We start from the raw sequence: 22365 nt of genomic DNA, 5'->3' as shown, positions 1-22365 counted from the left end.
TCGCGACAAGAGATACTTGGTGCAAATTGGTGGCTATTCATGCTCAATTATACATCTCTCCAGTGTGCATTGGAGACTGTGAAGATTCACTTGTACTCACCTCCCCACTTGACCCTATTCCCTCCCGCCTTCTCCACTGCCGCTTTTCTTCTGCCTGTTCCAATCTCAATCTTGCCCATCTACTCAATCTCTCACTCTCATCAGGCACTGTCCCTTCTGCCTTCAAGCACGCACTTGTCTCCCTTATTCTTAAAAACCTACCCTTGATCCAACCACTCTCTCCAACTACTGACCCATCTCTCTTCTTCCTTTTGCCTCCAAACTCCTTGAGCATATTGTCTACAACCACCTCATTGTCTTTCTTTCTTCCCACTCCATGCTTGACCCTTTCCAGTCTGGTTTCCGTCCTCAGGACTCCTCTGAAACTGCCCTCGCTAAAGTCTGCAACAACCTCCTTGCTGCTAAATCCATGTGCCACTACTCTCTGCTTATTCTCCTTGACCTACTGTAGACCACCCTCTCCTCCTGCAAATTCTTTACTCCCTTGGATTGCATGATACTGCTTTCTCCTGGCTGTCCTCACCTTTCTGACCGTTCCTTCTCTGTCTCCTCTCATGACTCCACCTCCCCTCCCACTTCCTCTACAAGAAGGTGTCCCCCAAAGTTCTGTTCTTGGGCCTCTCCTTTTCTCTCTACACATCCTCATTAGGTGAACTCATTAGCTCTTTTGACTTAAAATATCATCTCTACGTGGAAGATACTCAAATCTACCTTTCCTCCCCTGACCTCTCCCCTGTTCTTCTCACTCGTATCTCCAACTGTCTCTCTGCCATCTCCTCCTGGATGCCCCAGCGCTTTCTTAATCTTAACATATCTAAGACTGAGCTGATCATCTTCCCTCCCTCCTACATAACCTAACCTCCCACAATTTCATTATTCATTGATGGCACAACTACTGTATCTCTTCTAGCCCCCAAGTGCGATGTCTTGGAGTAATCCTTGACACCTCCCTCTCCTTCAAACCACACATTCAGTACCTCTCAAAAAACTTCCATTTCCATCTCAAAAACATCTCCAGGATCAGACCATTTCTCACCCAGGATGCTACTAAGACCCTCATCCACTCACTGGTCATCTCCAGATTGGACTACTGCAATCTCCTTCTATCTGGCCTCCCTCAAAAATGCCTCTCTCCGCTTCAATCTATCCTCAATACTGCTGCCCGTCTCATCTTCCTCACCAAACGTACATCCACATCCCCTCTCTTGCAGGACCTTCACTGGCTACCCTACCCATTCAGAATCCAATTCAAGCTTTCACCTACAAAGTCCTGACCCACTTTTCTCCCTCTTACATCTCTGACCTTATCTCTCTTTACATTCCCACCTGTCCTCTTCGCTCTGCTAATGCACGCCGTCTCTCCTGCCAACTGATTACCTCCTCCCACTCCTACCTACAAGATTTTGCACGTGATGCTCCCTATCTCTGGAATGCTCTACCTCTCCCCATCTGACTCTCCACCTCTCTACAAAACTTCAAACGGGCTCAAGACCCACTTCTTCACCAAACCCAGCCAACTCTCCTTCTAACCCTCTTGTCTATGCTCACTGTCTACCCCTTCTGTGTCACTCCGGTATGTTAGCCCCTCACCTTTTAGATTGTAAGCTCGCAAGAGCAGGGACTTCTTTCCTCATGTGCCTTTCTTTTTCTTACTTACACTATCTTTTACGCCATACTCCATTTGATGGCACCTAACACTAGCGCAAGCAGGGGGGGTTTCCGAGTCTCTGGAAACCCCCCCCTGTCCACTGATCCATTGCGCAGCTGACGATATATGGTGTATATATATATTTTTTTTTATAGGGGCGCATGTAACTGCGCCGCCAAGCAAGGTCCATGGTGCTCGGCGGTGTTACAGCAGCAGCAGCTCCTAGCCTCAACTTTGCTAGGGCTGCTGCCGGGAGCATGACCGCAGTGCTTCCGTTCAGCCTGCTGCCTGGCCTCACTGTCCGCACCGGCTCCCGGCTAGAGGTGAGGTGGGGAGCTCTATTTCTATAGAGGACGGGGGCTGCTGTCTGTCTGTCTGGGGAGGGAGGGTGCTGTTTGTGGAGGTAAGGGGGGTGCTGCGGTGGGGGGGGTGCTGTCTGTCTGGGGAAGGGGGTGCTATTTGTTGAGGTAAGGGGGTGCTGTCTGTCTGTGGAGGGGAGGAGGGGTACTGTCTGTGGAGGGGAGGGGGGTGCTGTCTGTCTGTGGAGGGGGAGTGCTGTCTGTCTGTGGAGGGGGGGTGCTGTCTATGGAGAGGAGGGTGTTGGTTGCTGGGTACTCTGCAGTCCCAGTGTGTGTGGGGGGGGGAGGGGATGGGCACGACAACAGTCTGCAGTCCTAGTGTGTGTCCCCATTTTGGTAATACACATACTGTGGGTGGTAGTATTTATATTGCACACATGCGGAAACCATACTTACCTACTCTCCCGGAAGCTGCGGGAGGCTCGTTTTTTGGGGTAGCCCCCCACACCCCCGGAAGGGTGGGCAGGTCTCCCGTATACTGCTCGCACCTTAGTGATGCGAGCAGGATGGAGAGATAATCTCCCATTTTCGCAGGTCCGTCGGGTGGGGAAGGGGTTAAAATGACGCAAATTGCATCATTTTAGCTCTGCCCCCTTCCCATGGACCCACGAATCGCGGCATTTGCCGATGTGGGGTGGGGCTCCCGGAGAGGTGACATACAATGTAGGCAAGTATGGCGGAAACCCCCCATCCCAAATCCTGCGTTTGCCCCTGCCTAATCCCGGGTTTTCTACATCTGTCCTATTTTATCCTGAACTGTAAGTACTGTTTTCTTGTTTGCTCATTTTATTATGTACTGTGTAATGGGGGCTGCGGATCCCTTGTGGCACCATATAAATAAAGGATGATGATAATAATAATAATAAGAATTTACTTACCGATAATTCTATTTCTCGGAGTCCGTAGTGGATGCTGGGGTTCCTGAAAAGACCATGGGGAATAGCGGCTCCGCAGGAGACAGGGCACAAAAAAGTAAAGCTTTACTAGGTCAGGTGGTGTGCACTGGCTCCTCCCCCTATGACCCTCCTCCAGACTCCAGTTAGGTACTGTGCCCGGACGAGCATACACAATAAGGGAGGCATTTTGAATCCCGGGTAAGACTCATACCAGCCACACCAATCACACCGTACAACTTGTGATCTAAACCCAGTTAACAGTATGACAACAGAAAGGGCCTCTTAAAGATGGCTCCTTAACAATAACCCGAATTAGTTAACAATAACTATGTACAAGTATTGCAGATAATCCGCACTTGGGATGGGCGCCCAGCATCCACTACGGACTCCGAGAAATAGAATTATCGGTAAGTAAATTCTTATTTTCTCTATCGTCCTAAGTGGATGCTGGGGTTCCTGAAAAGACCATGGGGATTATACCAAAGCTCCCAAACGGGCGGGAGAGTGCGGATGACTCTGCAGCACCGAATGAGAGAACTCCAGGTCCTCCTTTGCCAGGGTATCAAATTTGTAAAATTTTACAAACGTGTTCTCCCCCGACCACGTAGCTGCTCGGCAGAGTTGTAATGCCGAGACCCCTCGGGCAGCCGCCCAAGATGAGCCCACCTTCCTTGTGGAGTGGGCTTTTACAGTTTTAGGCTGTGGCAGGCCTGCCACAGAATGTGCAAGTTGAATTGTGTTACAAATCCAACGAGCAATCGACTGCTTAGAAGCAGGTGCGCCCAACTTGTTGGGTGCATACAATATAAACAGCGAGTCAGATTTTCTGACTCCAGCCGTCCTTGCAATGTATATTTTTAAGGCTCTGACAACGTCCAACAACTTGGAGTCCTCCAAGTCGCTAGTGGCCGCAGGCACCACAATAGGTTGGTTCAGATGAAATGCTGATACCACTTTAGGGAGAAAATGCGGACGAGTCCGCAGTTCTGCCCTATCCGAATGGAAGATTAGATAAGGACTTTTATAAGATAAAGCCGCCAATTCAGATACTCTCCTGGCAGAGGCCAGGGCTAGTAACATAGTCACTTTCAATGTGAGATATTTCAAATCCACCTTTTTCAATGGTTCAAACCAATGGGATTTGAGGAAATCTAAAACTACATTTAGATCCCACGGTGCCACCGGAGGCACCACAGGAGGCTGTATATGCAGTACTCCCTTGACAAAAGTCTGGACCTCAGGGACAGAGGCCAATTCTTTTTGGAAGAATATTGACAGGGCCGAAATTTGAACCTTAATGGATCCCAATTTGAGACCCATAGATAATCCTGATTGCAGGAAATGTAGGAAACGACCCAGTTGGAATTCCTCCGTCGGAACCCTCCGATCCTCGCACCACGCTACATATTTTCGCCAAATGCGGTGATAATGTTTCACGGTGACTTCCTTCCGTGCCTTAATCAAGGTAGGAATGACTTCTTCTGGAATGCCTTTCCCTTTTAGGATCTGGCGTTCAACCGCCATGCCGTCAAACGCAGCCGCGGTAAGTCTTGAAAAAGACAGGGACCCTGCTGTAGCAGGTCCCTTCTCAGAGGTAGAGGCCACGGTTCGTCCGTGAGCATCTCTTGAAGTTCCGGATACCAAGTCCTTCTCGGCCAATCCGGAACCACTAGTATTGTTCTTACTCTTCTTTGCCGTATGATCTTCAATACCTTTGGTATGAGCGGCAGAGGAGGAAACACATACACTGACTGGTACACCCAAGGAGTTACCAGTGCGTCCACAGCTATTGCCTGTGGATCTCTTGACCTGGCGCAATATTTGTCCAGTTTCTTGTTGAGGCGAGACGCCATCATGTCTACAATTGGTCTTTCCCAACGGTCTATTAACATGTTGAAGACTTCTGGATGTAGACCCCACTCTCCCGGATGAAGATCGTGTCTGCTGAGGAAGTCTGCTTCCCAGTTGTCCACGCCCGGGATGAACACTGCTGACAGTGCTATCACGTGATTCTCCGCCCAGCGAAGAATCTTGGCAGCTTCTGCCATTGCACTCCTGCTTCTTGTGCCGCCCTGCCTGTTTACATGGGCGACCGCCGTGATGTTGTCCGACTGAATCAACACCGGCTTTCCTTGCAGGAGAAGTTCCGCCTGGCTTAGAGCATTGTAGATTGCTCTTAGTTCCAGAATGTTTATGTGAAGAGACTTTTCCAGACTCGTCCATACTCCCTGGAAGTTTCTTCCTTGTGTGACTGCTCCCCAGCCTCTCAGGCTGGCGTCCGTGGTCACCAGGATCCAATCCTGAATGCCGAATCTGCGGCCTTCTAATAGGTGAGCCTTCTGCAACCACCACAGAAGTGACACCCTTGTCTTTGGTGACAGGGTTATTCGCAGGTGCATCTGCAGATGCGACCCTGACCATTTGTCCAACAGATCCCTTTGGAATATTCTTGCATGGAATCTGCCGAATGGAATTGCTTCGTAAGAAGCCACCATTTTTCCCAGGACTCTTGTGCATTGATGTACTGACACTTTTCCTGGTTTTAGGAGGTTCCTGACCAGATCGGATAACTCCTTGGCTTTTTCCTCTGGAAGGAAAACCTTTTTCTGAACCGTGTCCAGAATCATTCCTAGGAACAGCAGACGAGTTGTCGGGATTAAATGGGATTTTGGAATATTCAGAATCCACCCGTGTTGTCCTAGCACCTCTTGAGATAGTGCTAAAGCTGTCTCCAGCTGTTCTCTGGACCTTGCCCTTATTAGGAGATCGTCCAAGTATGGGATAACTAATACGCCTTTTCTTCGAAGAAGAATCATCATCTCGGCCATTACCTTGGTAAAGACCCGAGGCGCCGTGGACAATCCGAACGGCAGCGTCTGAAACTGATAGTGACAGTTTTGAACAATGAACCTGAGGTACCCCTGGTGTGCGGGGTAAATCGGAACGTGTAGATACGCATCCTTGATGTCCAAGGATACCATAAAGTCCCCTTCTTCCAGGTTCGCTATCACTGCTCTGAGTGACTCCATCTTGAACTTGAACTTTTTTATGTAGAGGTTCAAGGACTTCAGATTTAGAATAGGCCTTACCGAGCCATCCGGCTTCGGTACCACAAATAGAGTGGAATAATACCCCTTTCTTTGTTGTAATAGGGGTACTTTGACTATCACCTGCTGAGCGTACAGCTTGTGAATGGCTTCCAACACCCTCTCCCTTTCGGAAGAGACGGTTGGTAAGGCAGACTTCAGGAAACGATGAGGAGGATCCGTCTCTAATTCCAACCTGTACCCCTGAGATATTATCTGCAGGATCCAGGGGTCTACCTGCGAGTGAGCCCACTGCGCGCTGTAATTTTTGAGACGGCCCCCCACTGTCCCCGAGTCCGCTTGAGAGGCCCCAGCGTCATGCTGAGGTTTTTGCAGGAGCCGGGGAGGGCTTCTGTTCCTGGGAAGGAGCTGCCTGTTGGTGTCTCTTCCCTCTTCCTCTGCCTCGTGGCAGGTACGACAAGCCCTTTGCTCTCTTATTTTTGTAGGAGCGAAAAGGCTGCGGTTGAAAGGTCGGTGCCTTTCTCTGTTGGGGAGTGACTTGAGGTAAAAAAGTGGATTTCCCGGCAGTAGCCGTGGCCACCAAGTCTGATAGACCAACTCCAAATAACTCCTCCCCTTTATACGGCAAAACCTCCATGTGACGTTTTGAATCCGCATCGCCTGTCCACTGTCGTGTCCATAAGGCTCTTCTGGCTGAAATGGACATAGCACTCACCCGAGATGCCAGTGTGCAAATATCCCTCTGTGCATCACGCATATAGATAAATGCATCCTTTATTTGTTCTAACGACAGTAAAACATTGTCCCTATCTAGGGTATCAATATTTTCAATCAGGGATTCTGACCAAACTACTCCAGCACTGCACATCCAGGCAGTTGCTATAGCTGGTCGTAGTATAACACCTGCATGTGTGTATATATTCTTTTGAATAACTTCCATCTTTCTATCTGATGGATCCTTAAGTGCGGCCGTCTCAGGAGAGGGTAACGCCACTTGTTTGGATAAGCGTGTGAGCGCCTTGTCCACCTTAGGGGGTGTTTCCCAGCGCGCCCTAACCTCTGGCGGGAAAGGGTATAATGCCAATAACTTTTTTGAAATTATCAACTTTTTATCAGGAGCAACCCACGCTTCATCACACACGTCATTTAATTCTTCTGATTCAGGAAAAACTGTTTGTAGTTTTTTCACACCATACATAATACCCTGTTTTACGGTATCTGTAGTATCAGCTAAATGTAACTTCTCCTTCATTGCCAAAATCATATAACGTGTGGCCCTACTGGAAAATACGTTTGAATTTCTACCGTCGTCACTGGAATCAGTGCCCGTGTCTGGGTCTGTGTCGACCGACTGAGGCAAAGGGCGTTTTACAGCCCCTGACGGTGTTTGAGGCGCCTGGACAGGCATTAATTGATTGTCCGGCCGCCTCATGTCCTCAACTGACTGTTTAAGGGAAGATAAACCATCACGTAATTCCACAAATAAAGGCATCCATTCTGGTGTCGACCCCCTGGGGGGTGACATCTGCATATTTGGCAATTGCTCCGCCTCCACACCAATATCGTCCTCATACATGTCGACACCACGTACCGACACACACCGCAAACTCACAGGGAATGCTCTAATGAAGACAGGACCCACTAGCCCTTTTGGGGAGACAGAGGGAGAGTCTGCCAGCACACACCACAAAGCGCTATATATACAAGGGATATCCTTATATTAAGTGCTCCCTTATAGCTGCTTTAATATATATATATATATATAGCCATTAATGTGCCCCCCCTCTCTGTTTTACCCTGTTTCTGTAGTGCAGTGCAGGGGAGAGACCTGGGAGCCGTTCTGACCAGCGGAGCTGTGACAGAAAATGGCGCCGTGTGCTGAGGAGATAGGCCCCGCCCCTTTTTCGGCGGGTTCTTCTCCCGCTATTTTTCCAGTCAGGCAGGGGTTAAATATCTCCATATAGCCCCTATGGGCTATATGTGAGGTATTTTTAGCCTTGTATAAGGTTTATATTTGCCTCTCAGAGCGCCCCCCCCCAGCGCTCTGCACCCTCAGTGACTGCCCAGTGAAGTGTGCTGAGAGGAAAATGGCGCACAGCTGCAGTGCTGTGCGCTACCTTATGAAGACTGAGGAGTCTTCAGCCGCCGGTTTCCGGACCTCTTCACGCTTCAGCATCTGCAAGGGGGTCGGCGGCGCGGCTCCGGGACCGGACTCCACGGCTGGGCCTGTGTTCGATCCCTCTGGAGCTAATGGTGTCCAGTAGCCAAGCAGCAAATCCACTCTGCATGCAGGTGAGTTTACTACTTTCCCCCTAAGTCCCACGTTGCAGTGATCCTGTTGCCAGCAGGACTCACTGTAAAGAAAAAAACCTAAACTAAACTTTCTCTAAGCAGCTCTTTAGGAGAGCCACCTAGATTGCACCCTTCTCGTTCGGGCACAAAATCTAACTGGAGTCTGGAGGAGGGTCATAGGGGGAGGAGCCAGTGCACACCACCTGACCTAGTAAAGCTTTACTTTTTTGTGCCCTGTCTCCTGCGGAGCCGCTATTCCCCATGGTCTTTTCAGGAACCCCAGCATCCACTTAGGACGATAGAGAAAATAATAATAATAATAATAATGTGTGTCCCATATTGCAGTGCAGAAATTAGATTATATTTCCACACTTTGTAAAAGATCTTGAATAGTGCAAAAGCTCATACACAGAAGAGTTCAATATTTTAGTAGTGTTCCACCAAAGCCTTGATTATGTTAAACAATATTTGGGTATTTGGTGTGCAAACTTTGCAATGCAAGTGGTCCCAGTATTATAGACAACAAAAATCCTAAAAACTCTATCCACTGTACCAGTAAAAAAAACAAAAAACGAACAAGCACACACCCCTGTTGGCAGCACAGCCAATACGGCTGCATAATGTGGTTGATTGATCACTTAATCCCGCAATCATGGTAAATCACCATCAACAAAACATAATTCCTTGTATTCAGACTCCTTGGGGGTAATTCCAAGTTGATCGCAGCAGGAAATTTTTTAGCAGTTGGGCAAAACCATGTGCACTGCAGGGAGGGCAGATATAACATTTGCAGAGAGAGTTCGATTTGGGTGGGTTATTTAATACTGGCTGCTTTATTTTTACACTGCAATTTAGATTGCAGATTGAACTCACGACACCCAAATCTCTCTCTCTGCACATGTTATATCTGCCTCCCCTGCAGTGCACATGGTTTTGCCCAACTGCTAAAAAATTTCCTGCTGCGATCGACTTGGAATTACCCCTCTTGTCGTTTGTCAAATATTTCAGATTACCTCAAATTATTAAGTGGAGACATATACTGCTCCTTTCAGGAGAGCTTAGAGGGCAAGCTTATTGTTTGCATTTTACTTTTTCTTCTAGAATTGCCCTACTTGCTTTGGTTTTGGATTTAGTGACCTTACATGCCACCCATTGGATCCTAACATTTTATTTATTTTTGACTATTTCTTTACCCAGTGTTTCTCAAACTCGCTACTTAGAACCCTTAACAGTTCACTTTTTACAGATCTCCCAGCTGGTACACAGGTGTATTCATAACTAAATCAGTCACATTCTAAAAGGTTCAAAGGTGGTATGGAGAAACATGAACTGTTAGGGGTCCTTTGTACCGCATTTGAGAAACATTGTCTCAACTTAGCAGCATCTTTTTTACACCCTTTAGCTACAATTCTGACACACACAAAACATTGGATAGTCACCAGGCCATACGTATATGTAAGACCGAAACATAGAACTTGTGATGATGATCTTATTAAACACATGCTATTTTTTTAATTCATTATTTTCCCTTCCTTATTGATCAATGGTGGGAAGTAACTATGGGTGTGATTTAGACCTGATCGCTGCTGTGCGTTTTTGCACAGCGGGTGATCAGGTACTAACTGTTCACGCGTATTCACCGCAATGCGCAGGCACGTCAGACAACAACGGGCATCGCCAACCAGCAACAGGATGGTGTGAAAAATCCGATCGCACTGGCGTTCACAAGGTGATTGACGGAAGAGGCCGTTTGTGGGTAGTAACTGACCGTTTTCAGGGAGTGTCCAAAAATATGCATGCATTCCCAAACATTTTCAGGGAGGGTGTCTGACGACCGCTACGGCCCCGATCAGCCTGTTCTCATCGCACTGTAGAAGTAAGTCCTGGGCTGTGCAGAGACTGCACACAGTGGATTTTTACAGCTCGGCGTACACATGGGATCGCACACTTGCACGGCGAATTTACACTCCCCCTTGGGGCAGCGTCTATCCGAATGAAGGACAGTAAAGTTAGCAGCCCAGCAATCAGGTCTGAATCGCCCCCTATGTCCAGAGGAACTCATCCAGGGTGTTTGCTTTCCCTGTAACTCTTTATCTTGGTGTTAGGCCCTATCCTGTGCAGCTTCCAGAACGGACTGTTTTTTATTGCATTTGGAAAGGCAACTTGATTTATATTTCCAAATATAAAGACTTCCTCATCCCATAAATTAATAAAAATTTAAATTTTTGGTGCAGTATCTAGCTTCCAGGTCAATTTGGAAAAATCTGTAACACTTCGGCTCAGTCTCTTCTCAATAAGATGATTCACTATATGAAGTTATTGTATCTCCACCAAACGCTTCCACTCCCCTGGACTCATAATGACATATTTCATACTATCTTTTGAAATGTCATTTGGCCATGTAAATTACTTGAATAGGTCCTATCAAGCTCCAAGAGTCCAAATCCCAAGGTTAAGTTGCAGAATGTGGCTTTGTGTAACGGGTTCACTACGGCTGGCCGGCGGTCGGGCTCCCGGCGACCAGCATCCCGGCGCCGGGAGCCCGACCGCCGGCTTACCGACAGCTTGGCGAGCGCAAATGAGCCCCTTGCGGGCTCGCTGCGCTCGCCACGCTACGGGCGCGCTACGCGCGCCACACTATTTTATTCTCCCTCTATGGGGGTCGTGGACCCCCACGAGAGAAAATAATTGTCGGTATTCCGGCTTTCGGGCTCCCGGCGCCGGTATACTGAGCGCCGGGAGCCCGACCGCCGGCAAACAGAAGACCACCCAGCAGGCAAAAAGGGGAGAACACACAGCCTGAATGTTTTTTGTAAACGTTTATATTTGATATAGGTTAAAAGCCTTATAAATGTGTTTCAAAACGAATCAAAGCTTGTGGTAGATAAAATTACCTTGAAAACAGCGGCAAAACGGTTTACATAGTTTTTGCTTTTATAGGTATAAGCGGCCTTATAAAGGTTGTACATGTGATTTATACTACTTCATTTGTAAGTGCATATTTCGAACATTTTGGTATTTGTTTTCTAAGAAAATAAATTGATCTATAGGGAGTTTTCGGTCTCCCCTGTCCAATGCCCTTCACTTTGATTGAATACTTGAAAATAAAAAAGCCTTATAATCCAATTTAATTGGATACATTTTCTTGATCAGTGGTGAATGCATTTCCAGGCATAAGCCAAGAAATAGAGTCATATTTTAGGAAAAATAGGATTTTAATTACCTACCGGTAAATCCTTTTCTCGTAGCCCGTAGAGGATGCTGGGGTCCACATTAGTACCATGGGGTATAGATGGGTCCACCAGGAGCCATTGGCACTTTAAGAGTTTGAGAGTGTGGACTGGCTCCTCCCTCTATGCCCCTCCTACCAGACTCAGTCTAGAAAATGTGCCCAAGGAGACGGACATCTTCGAGAGAAGGATTTAACACAGATAGTGGCGAGATTCATACCTGTTCACACATACAAGGCACATCAAGCTAACTTGTTTGAAAGTCTCAGCAACTGCTGAAACATACTTACCAAGTAACAATGCAGTACATAACTAAACAAGGATGTATTGAACCAGATAACAAGTGCAGGAAAACGAAGCGCTGGGCGGGCGCCCAGCATCCTCTACAGAGTATGAGAAAAGGATTTACCGGTAGGTAACCAAAATCCTATTTTCTCTTACATCCCAGAGGATGCTGGGGTCCACATTAGTACCATGGGGATGTACCAAAGCTCCCAGAACTGGAGGGAGAGCGCGGAGGCTCCTGCAGATCTGATTGACTGAACTTGTAAAACTTTGCAAACGTGTTCGACCCAGACCAAGTTGCAGCTCGGCAAAATGCAATTCCGAGACACCCCGGGCAGCTGTCCAGGAAGACCCCACCTTACGAGTAGAGTGGCCCTTAACAGATTTTGGACACGGCAATCCTGCCGTAGAATAAGCGTGCTGGATAGTGAACCTAATCCAGTGAGAGATTGTCTGCTTAGAAGCAGGACACCCAAATGGATAAGGCCGAAATCTGGACCTTCACAGATCCCAACCTCAGGCCCATATCAAGACCTGCTTGCAGGAAGAGGAGAAAATGTCAGAGTTGAAACTCCACCATAGGAAACTTCTTGGATTCAAACCAAGAGACATATTTCTTCTAAATACGATGGTAATGTGTAGACGTTACCCCTTTCCTAGCCTGTATCAGGGTAGGAATGACCTTCTTCAGAATGCCCTTCCGAGCAAGTATCAGGTGCTCAACTTCCATGCCATCAAACGTAGCCGCGGTAAGTCTTGACAGGCGAACGGCCCCTGCTGCAGCAGGTCCTCCCGAAGAGGAAGAGGCCTCGGCTCTTCCTGGAAGAGATTCAGAAATTCCGCGTACCAAGCCTTGGCCATTCTGGAGCAATGAGGATCACTTGAACTCTTGTTCTCCTTACGAGCTTTAGAACTCTTGGAATGAGTAGAAGTGATGGAAACACGTACACCGACTGGAACACTCACGGAGACACCAGGGCGTCCACTGCCACAGCTTGTGGGTCCCTCGACCTGGAAAATAGCGTTGAAGCTTTTTGTTGAGACGAGAGGCCATCATGTCTATTTGGGGTAAACCCCAAAGGTCTGTTATTTCCTTGAACACCTACAGATGGAGACCCCACTCCCCTGGATGGAGATCGTGTCTAATGAGGAAGTCTGCTTCCCAGTTGTCCACTCCCGGAATGAAGATTGCTGAGCGTGCCAACGTGTGTCTTTCTGCCCAGAGGATTCTTGTTACCTCCGACATTGCAGCTCTGCTCTTCGTTCCGCCTTGTCGGTTTATGTAGGCTACTGTCGTTAAATTATCCAACTGCACTTGAATGGCCCGATTTCTTAGAAGATGAGCCGCCTGAAGAAGACCGTTGTACACGGCTCTTAGTTCTAGGATGTTGATGGGCAGGCCGGCTTCCAGACTTGATCACCTTCCTTGGAAAGTTACTCCTTGTGTGACTGCTCCCCAGCCCCGAAGGCTTGCATTCGTGGTTAGAAGGACCCATTCCTGAGTCCAGAACCTTCAGCCCTCCAGAAGGTGAGGTAATTGTAACCACCAGAGTAGCGAAATCCTGGCCATCGGCGACAGACGTATTCTCTGGTGCATGTGGAGATGAGATCCTGACCACTTGTCCAGGAGATCAAGTTGGAAGGCCTGAGCGTGGAACCTCCTGTACTGGAGAGCCTCGTAAGAAGCCACCATCTTTCCCAAAAGGCAAATGCATTGATGAACCGACACCCGGGCTGGCTTCAGGACATCCAGGACTATTGTTTGCATCACCAACACCTTCTCCTGCAGAAGAAACACCCTCTGCACTTCTGTGTCTAGGATCACTCCCAGAAAGGACAACCTCTGGGTTGGTTCCAAATGTGACTTTGTAAGGTTCAGAATCCAACTGTGGTTCTTGAGGAGGCGGGTTGTGAGAACAATGGATTGCAGCAGCTTCTCCTTGGGTGATGCCTTTATCAGCAGATCGTCCAGATATGGGCCCTCATTCCGAGTTGATCGGTCGCAAGGCGAATTTAGCAGAGTTACACACGCTAAGCCGCCGCCTACTGGGAGTGAATCTTAGCTTCTTAAAATTGCGACCGATGTATTCGCAATATTGCGATTACTAACTACTTAGCAGTTTCAGAGTAGCTTCAGACTTACTCTGCCTGTGCGATCAGTTCAGTGCTTGTCGTTCCTGTTTGACGTCACAAACACACCCAGCGTTCGCCCAGGCACTCCCACCGTTTCTCCGGCCACTCCTGCGTTTTTTCCGGAAACGGTAGCGGTTTCAGCCACACGCCCCTGAAACGCCGTGTTTCCGCCCAGTAACACCCATTTCCTGTCAATCACATTACGATCGCCGGAGCGATGAAAAAGCCGTGAGTAAAATTACTTTCTACATAGCAAAGTTACTTGGCGCAGTCGCAGTGCGAACATTGCGCATGCGTACTAAGCGGATTTTCATTGCGATGCGATGAAAAATACCGAGCGAACAACTCGGAATGAGGGCCATGGAATGATGTTCACCTCGTTTGCGGTGGAGAACCATCATCTCTGCCATCACCTTGGTAAACACCCTCGGTGCTGTGGAGAGGCCAAATGGCAGGGCCTGGAAATGACAGTCTAGTAATGCGAAACGGAGATAAGCCTGATGCAGCAGCCAGATCGGAACATGTAGGTACGCATCCTTGATAACCAGGGATACCAGGAATTCCCCCTCTTCCAGACCTGATATCACCGCCCTGAGAGACTCCATTTTGAACTTGAACTCCTTTAGAAAGGGGTTCAATGATTTTAGGTTCAGAATGGGCCTGACCGAACCATCCGGTTTCTGGTCCACGAAAAGGTTCGAATAGTAACCTGTGGTTTGCATATGAGGAGGAACTGGCACAATGACCTGTGCCTACACCAACTTTTGGACAGCTTCTTGTAGGACAGTGCTGTCTGCCAGCAGAGCTGGTAAGCCTGATTTGAAAAAATGATGAGGAGGGAGACCTTGAAATTCCAGCCTGTATCCCTGGGATACAATATCTATCACCCAGGGATCCAGGCCGGATGATTCCCAGACGTGACTGGATTGTCTGAGTCTCGCTCCCACTGGCCCCACCTCCAGGACGTGCGGTCCACCATCATGCGAAGGACTTTGGCTTACCTGAAACAGGCTTATGTTCCTGGGTACCTGCAGCAGCAGGTTTCTTGGACTTAACTCGACCTCCCCTAAAGAAGCTATTGCACGGTTTGGCCTTTCTAGGCTTGTTAGGCCGAAAGGACTGTGATGCTGATGAAGAGAAGGATTTCTTCGGAGCAGGTGCAGCTGAGGGAAGGAACGGAGACTTACCCACTGTAGCCGTGGATATCCACGCATCCAAAGCTTCCCCAAAGAGAGCCTGACCTGTGTAGGGTAGGGACTCCACACTTCCTGAATTCCGCGTCGGCCGACCACTGGCGCAGCCACAGTCCCCGACGAGCTGAAATAGACATGGAAGAGATTCCCGCAGCCATGGAACCCAGGTCTTTCATGGATTCTACCATAAAACCTGCTGAATCGTGAATGTTACGCAAAAACAATTCAACATCACCCTTATTCATCATATCCAAATCCTCAAGTAAGGTGCCTGATTACTTTACTATAGCTTTTGCAATCCATGCACTAGCAATAGTGGGACATAATATGGCCCCCGAAGCGGTGTACATTGATTTAAGTGTATTATCAATTTTACGATCAGCTGGCTTCTTTAAGGCGGTAGATCACGGAACAGGTAAAACCACCTTTTTTGAGAGTCTGGACACAGATGTGTCAAAAATCTACGTGTTTTCCCATTTTTTTCTATCTTCCTCAGGGAAAGGGAACGCCACCTGGACCCTTTCAGGGATCTGGAATTTTTTCTCAGGGCTTTCCTATGCTTTCTCAAATATAGCATTTAATTCCTTTGACGCAGGGAAGGTTAGTGAGGCTTTCTTATTTTCAGTGAAAAAAGCCTCCGCAACCTGCTCAGGTGTGGTATCATTAAAATTCAACACATCCCTGATAGCCTCTATCATCAATTGCACCCCCTTTGCAAGAGATGCAGACCCCCGCAAAACATCCCCATCACCGTCTGTGGTGTCAGAATTGGTATCCGTGTCACCTTGCATGACATGTACAAGCGCACGTTTGTGGGGGTATATAGCGGAGCGTCCCAAGGTACCAGAATCGGGCCATACTGACATAGAGTTCTGTAATACCTGGTTTCTAGATTCATTACTTGCAACCCTGTCAGAAATCTGAGAAATCCAAGATTTGATAGATGAAAACCACTCATGCTCCCTTGCTGGTATCTGTGCTTAACCAGTGCTATCTTGATTACATGGAATAAAATCATCCTGGGAGGACAAATCCTCTGCAGCATATGACACAGTGTTCCTGGACATAGCTAAAGTAGACCGTCAAACACTCCACACACACACACAGGGGATGCCAGACAGAGATTCCCCCCAAGAATGGCAAGAGACACACAGAGAATGGAGCCAACCCCCACACAGCGCTTTTATACCAAAGGGAGACCCCTTTTTTCGGCACTGACTGTGTACCATAATAGGCTACACAGTCATATTGCAGCCTCCCCCCCCTTTCTACAACCCCCTGGTACCGTTTGTAGACAGCTGGAGTTGCTGTGGAGGGACCTGATTCTCCTGGTCAGCGCTGTGCAGGCAGGAAAATGGTGCTGAACGCAGCTGAGTCTGCTCTGAGGAGAAGCTCCGCCTCCTTAATGGCGCTGTCTTCCTGCTCTTCATCAGATTATACTGGCCTGAGGATTTAGGGGGTAATTCCAAGTTGATTGCAGCAGGAATTTTGTTAGCAGTTGGGCAAAACCATGTGCACTGCAGGGGAGGCAAATTTAACATGTGCAGAGAGAGTTAGATTTGGGTGTGGTGTGTTCAATCTGCAATCTAATTTGCAGTGTAAAAATAAAGCAGCCAGTATTTACCCTGCACAGAAATAAAATAACCCACCCAAATCTAACTCTTTCTGCACATGTTACATCTGCCTCCCCTGCAGTGCACATGGTTTTGCCCAACTGCTAACAAAATTCCTGCTGTGATCAACTTGGAATTACCCCCTTAGTGCTGGCTGAGATCCGGGGACCCCGACAGGCTTCTGGACCAGTTTAAAGTGTCGCACTGGCTCAGGGCGCCCCTCATAGTGCCGCACCATGTACCGCTGTACCGCTGAGCCATCCCCCGGAGCGCAGTTAATACTGCGCTCCTACCCTGATGACGCCATCTTCACACCGACCCCCCGCTTGCTAGGGGGGTCAGTGTCTCACTCACCACCGATTCTTCAGCTCTGCAAGGGGGTGGCGGCATGCTGCTGGGGCAAGCGGTCCCCTGTGGCGGAGAACGATCAGACCCATCTGGAGCTATGTGTCCAGTCAGCAGAGACAGTGGCTCAGACCCCGCAGGGTGGACACTGCTCCCCCCTCAGTCCCTCGCTGCAGGGAGGCTCTTGCCAGCAGCCTCCCTGTAAAATAATAAACTCTAAAAAAAAAACTTTTTTCCAGGAAAGCTCAGGAGAGCTCCCTTAGCTGTGACCGGCTCCTCTGGGAACATTTTCTACACTGATTCTGGTAGGAGGGGCATAGAGGGAGGAGCCAGCCCACACTCTCAAACTCTTAAAGTGCCAATGGCTCCTGGTGGACCCATCTATACCCCATGGTACTAATGTGGACCGCAGCAGCCAGGGATCGTCCTTTAGTCAAACAGTCACCACGCCTGAAGCTTTTCGGACCTTAGTCCTTCGTCAGAGGCATGGTGACTAATTGAAGCAAATCCTCCTAAATACCCTCCCCACATCCTAGAATGTAAAACAGGTGTGTCCCAAAGTCCCGCCACGTGGGTTCCCGCTTTCTCCGCCGGCGGAAGTGACGATCGTGGGCTTCTAACCGGAACCGGAAGTACACATCATGAGTTCCACGATGCGCTCCAAGTATCCTCTCACCGGAAGTGGCATTCAAGGGACGCGTAGCACTTAGAATCCCCTGAAAAAATGGCCACTGGTGTCCTTTTAACTGCACTCCAAAGAATAGGATTCATTCCAAAGGCACTTTCCATAATTTTTTTGTTCACAAGGAAAATAAAGTGTATCGTGCTGAACAAGTCCAAGTTCTTATAAGCAGTCCATAAAGTCGTATACCCCAAAAAAGAAAAACATATACACACATTAAGAAAGAGTTCATTACTAAAAAATACTAAAATCCCTTATAAAAACCATTTAAACTCAAATTCGGAATTAAGACCATTGGGAATAAGTGAATTAAATTTAAAAATCCATTTCATCTCCGACTTGGCTAAGTTAATATCTAGATCACAATTTCTCCAATTAGAAGTGATGGCTTGAATCCCAAAAAAAGATTTTAAATATTTAGGGTTACATTGATGCACCTTCTTGAAATGCATAGAGACCGCATGTGTCTCCAACCCTTTTCTAATATTATAAGTATGTTCGGCAAGGCGAGTCTTTAGGTTTCTACTCGTCTTGCTGACATAAAACAAACCACATGTACAGGATAAGGCGTAAACTACATTGTAATAAAACTACGAATGTCAAATTTATCCCCATTCACTTCAAATTCTTTTTGCTTACTGGGGCCCTTAACCAAATAACACATCGTACACATTCCATCTGTGGAAGCCATGGCTTCTCGTACTTGTATGTTTGGTATCAGTAATAGCACTATGAACCAACTTATTGTTAATATTTTTGGCTCTACGATAAGTGAATATAGGTTTATCAGGAATTTCCTTTCTTAAAACAGGATCTTTTTTTTACATTTTCCAATGCTTTCTAAAAATGGACTCAATTTCTTTATGCTGTACATTAAAATCACTGATAAAATTCCACGTTTGGACTTGTTTATCCTTAACCTGATTTATCTTGTTCCCCTCTAGTAAAGTCTTCCTATCTATGGATGCAACCCGTGCCTTAGACAACATAAGATCACCATTGTTATAATCTTTTTCAATTAATCTCTCACTCATTTCAGTTATTTGTTGTTCACAAACTGTTTCTTCTGTACAGTTGCGTTTAACCATTAAAAACTGGCCATAAGGTATCCCATCCAGCCAGTTTTGGTGGTGAAGGCTGCTCCTCTCTATATAACTATTAGAATCCATTTCCTTTCTATATAATTTCGTATATAGAGTATTATTCTTAACATAAATACACGTATCTAAAAAGGTGATAGCAGCTTTACTATTGGAGAAAGTGAGATTAATATTAAAATAATTAGTTTAGAGTCCGACAGTACCTTTCAAGATTTTCATCTGTTCCACTCCAGATGAATAAAATATCATCTATAGAGCAACTCCAGGACACCAGACCCGCCCCCAGCTGATCATTATGCCAAACCGTACTTGCTTCCCAATATGCCATAAACAAGTTGGCATAGCTGGGGATGAATCCGGTGCCCATAGCAGTGCCAATCATCTGGATAAAATAAGATCCCCCAAAGTAAAAATAATTGTTGGTTAAAATAAACTTAATACTTTTTAAAACAAATAACTTGGTTGCCCCCGAAAGTTCAGACCTATCCAAAAAATAAGATACTGCCTCCAACCCCTTATCCATCTCAATTATTGTTTACAGTGTGGACACATCTGCACTCACCAGAGTATAACCCTCTTCCCATTGTAATTCCTCTATCACTCGTAATACATCACTGGTATCGTTTAAAAAAGATTTTGTCAATCTAACCAGGGGTTGCTGAAACTAATCTAAAACTGCCGACAGGTTTGAGGAGATACTATTCATGCCGGACACTATTGGTCTCCCTGGGAGGTTGAGGGGATCCTTATGGATCTAGGGTAAAGTATAAAAGGTTGGCACAGTTGGAAACTTAATATTAATAAAATCACCTTCAGGCTTTGTTAACACCCCACTTATTATAGCCTCCTGTGTTAGTGTGTTTAATTATTTCATTATCCTAGCCGTTTGGTCCATTTTAAGTTTACGATATGTCATCCCATTCTCTTATTATTTCATAATTTCATCTACATACTTATTTTTGTCCATTAAGACAACCCCACCCCCTTTATTCGCAGGTTTAATAATTAAACTCTCATCGTCTCTAAGAACCTTAAGTGCAGAATATTCCTTTTTTGTCAGATTACACTTGAACTTCTTCTTTTTCATAAGTTCCTGTACTTCATTATTTACTAATTTACCAAAACACTCAATAAAACATCCTTTTTGGTGGGATGGGTAAAAGGTTGATTTTGGTTTAAATTGTAAAGCAGGAGGAACTCTTATTCCATCATATTCACATTCTTTGCCTTCCTTATTTAGAAAAAACCTTTTCACTGTGAGTTTGCGGACATATTTATTAATGTCAATAAAAAACTCAAAGGGGTCAATGCGGTTAGTGGGTGAAAATTTTAAACCCTTTCTTAAAACACTTTCCTCCTCTTTACTTAAGATCCTTTTACTTAAATTAAAAATCTTTGTGGTCTGATGTGGTGAGGATATTTAGGAGGATTTGCTTCAGTTAGTGTTTCTTAATGTGTGTATATGTTTTTCTTTTTTTGAGTATACATATTTATGGACTTTATGGACTGCTTATAAGAACTTGGACTTGTTCAGCACGATACACTTTATTTTCCTTGTGAACAAAAAAATGATGGAAAGTGCCTTTGGAATGAATCCTATTCTTTGGAGTGCGGTTAAAAGGACACCAGTGGACTTTGTTTCAGGGGATTCTAAGTGCTACGCATCCCGTGAATGCCACTTCCGGTGAGAAGATACTTGGAGCGCATCATGGAACGCATGATGCGTACTTCCGGTTTCGGTTAGAAGCCCACGATCGTTACTACCGCCGGTGGAGAAAGCGGGAACCCATGTGGCGGGACTTTGGGACACACCTGTTTTACATTCTAGGATGTGGGGAGGGTATTTAGGAGGATTTGCTGCAGTTAGTCACCATGCCTCTGACGAAGGACTAAGGTCTGAAAAGCTTCAGGCGTGGTGACTGTTTGACTAAAGGACGATCCCTGGCCGATGCTGTATCCTGGTACTGGTGGTTCAGTAGTTCCGGAGCTCTGATCTGTTTTCCCCTATAAGATCTGGGAGGGTAACTGCATGAAAGCCTGGTTGATGTCCCATCCACACTGTGGTTACATGCTTTTTTATCTTGTTGTTTGTGAGTGCATTGTAATAAATTCATCTTTTTACGTCGTATACCTGGCTGTACTTGCACTATGTTTTTCTCTTTTTGAGATATTGGAAGGTCACATCAATCTATATGGTGGGGAAGTACTCCTGAGATACAAAGAAGGATATCTACTTGGAACTGGATATCAGGAGTCTATTATTCACATTATACCCTTGGGACCTTTGGAGGACTTGAAAAGGAGAAATTACAGTACATTTTGGATATATCTTCATGTAAGATATATAGCCTTCTCTACACATTTTGATCTATGTGAATATTTGTTATTTGCGCTATTGGTGAACCCTTTCTATTTTTGTGTGTTAAACAAACTAGTTTTAACTTGATAAATATATACATATTTTTGTTACATATATTTTCAGGAGTATAAGAAAAGTATATTTTTTATTTATGAAATTATAGCTTATCACACATAAAATTGAACTATGATAGATGTTTAGTTTTCCATATCCGAAATGTTTGGGACCAGAAGTATTTTAGATTTTTCCGTATTTTTGAATATTTGCATACCATAATGAGATTTTTCAGGAATGGGACCAAAGTCTAAACACAAAATGCATTTATGTTTCATATACACCTTCGGGTCTATTCAGACCTGAATGCAGCTGCGCGTCTGTACGAAGTGGCTGCAATCACGCACGCACACTGGCCGCAGTGCACATGCACGACCCTTCTCCTTGTGGCCGCATCCTGGAAGGCTGTGGCTCCAAGGTGATTGACAGCGGTGGCTGTCAAGGGGGCGTCGATGCAAAATTGCGGGTAACATGGGGATGTGCAGGCAACATTTTCGACGCAGTTGCGTGACGTCAAACGCAGCCGCTCCAATAAAAAAATGGCGCCAGACTGCCTGCCAGCAGAGGCAGGCTGCGCTTGCAGGGGTTGACCTTAAATCAATATGTCCGCAATTAAATTGCAGATGCACCCCGGGGTGGCGCCACACACTTGCTGGGCGCCCTTGCCTTGTGCTGGGTGGCCCCCAGCATGTGAGTAGATTAATGCAGATCTTGCTGCGGGAAGCAAGAGATCTACATATATCCCTGAATAACCATCCTTACATGCTGCCTGAAAGTAATTTCGTACAATATTTTAATTATTTTGTGCATGAAACAAAGTTTGTATACATTGAATCAGCAAAAAGCAAAAGTGTCATTATCACGATTGTGTTCAAAAAAGTTTGGATTTCAGAATATTTCATATATCAGATTTTCAGATATAGGAGACTCAACCTGTATTATAGACACTGGATTTGTCCTAGAGAAACGTAATTTATAAAATGTGCATTCATTGGTATTGTGCTGAAGCATATCAAAATTCTAAAAATAAGTAATGTCTACAGACCTTCAGCATTTCAAGGACTAGCAT

The 22365-nt window shown here is 46.3% G+C and overlaps 1 protein-coding gene across 16 annotated transcripts in view; it reads right to left on the bottom strand.

The window, feature by feature from the left end:
* LOC134980775 (protein SIX6OS1-like) overlaps positions 1–22365 on the bottom strand; it is a 987982-nt gene that overhangs the window by 329040 nt on the left and 636577 nt on the right. The window lies entirely within an intron of this gene.

This window comes from Pseudophryne corroboree, chromosome 12 (assembly GCF_028390025.1).
Source record: "Pseudophryne corroboree isolate aPseCor3 chromosome 12, aPseCor3.hap2, whole genome shotgun sequence".
Taxonomy (NCBI): Eukaryota; Metazoa; Chordata; class Amphibia; order Anura; family Myobatrachidae; genus Pseudophryne; species Pseudophryne corroboree.
Note: the sequence above shows the minus strand (reverse complement) of the source record. Positions and strands in the feature narration are given on the sequence as shown.